Source organism: Pteropus alecto, unplaced genomic scaffold, assembly GCF_000325575.1.
Source record: "Pteropus alecto unplaced genomic scaffold, ASM32557v1 scaffold125, whole genome shotgun sequence".
Lineage (NCBI taxonomy): Eukaryota > Metazoa > Chordata > Mammalia > Chiroptera > Pteropodidae > Pteropus > Pteropus alecto.
The window spans coordinates 1,035,203-1,036,219 of NW_006436888.1; positions in this window are offsets into that span (position 1 = coordinate 1,035,203).

The following is a 1,017-nucleotide window of genomic DNA, read 5'->3' on the forward strand; positions in this document are numbered from 1 at the left end:
CCTGGAACATAGTAAATGGTATCATTACAATGTACCCCTCAAAAAGGTACGTTGAAGTCCTAACCCCAAGTCCCTGTGAATGTGACCTTAACTGCAAACGTAATAAAGTTAAGATGAGGTCATTCGAGTAGGCCCTGATCCAATGATTGGTATCCTTATAAAAACAGAGAAATTTGGACACACAGGGAGAACACCATGTGACAAGAGAGGCAGAGATTGGAGTGACACAGGTAGGAGCGAAGGAACGCCCAGGATTGGCAGTTACCACCGGAAGCTGGGAAGAATAAAGGAAGGATTCTATCCAGAGTCTCAAAAAGACCACGAGGGCCCCGAACACTTTGGTTTTGGACCTGTAGCCTCCAGAAATGGAAGAGAGTAAATATCTGTTGCTTTAAGCCGCCCAGTTTGTGGTTTGTTTTTTTTTTGTTTGTTGTTTGTTTTTTGTTTGTTTGTTAAGCAGCCCTAAGAAACTAATCCAGTAGGTAAATGTATTTGTTGAATAAATGAATAAATGTCTTTACTGTCAGACCCTGCACTAAGTTCTTGAAATAGAGAAGCCTAAGATACTGTTCTTTCAGGAAATTTATCTAATGGTTACTAGGACCCTCTTTCTATGGCTGTGGCCCTTTATGGTCCTGGGAGTCCAAAGTGTCCCTGGTTTTAAGAAACTTAGATGTTTGTATTCTCACGAGACCCAGGAACCATATAAGAGACAGGCAACAAGTCTCCTCAGACCTCTCTCAAAGGCAGGTGTTTTTGACCAAGATGTACATGAGTTCTAAGAAGCTCTTGTTCCAGTCTAGCTCTACCCACCTTCTCTTTGTCAAATGCTATCCCCTCCCCACACTATCCCTTGGTTATCCATAGTTAGGGAAGTGGGAAAAGCATTCAAAGACATGGAGGGCAAATATCAATAAATGGTGGAGGACTGTAATACAATTTAATCTGGTGTAGCCACAACTCCAGACTGATGGTGCTTAGAGGCCAGGATCTCAGAATATTCCCCAACATCATTTA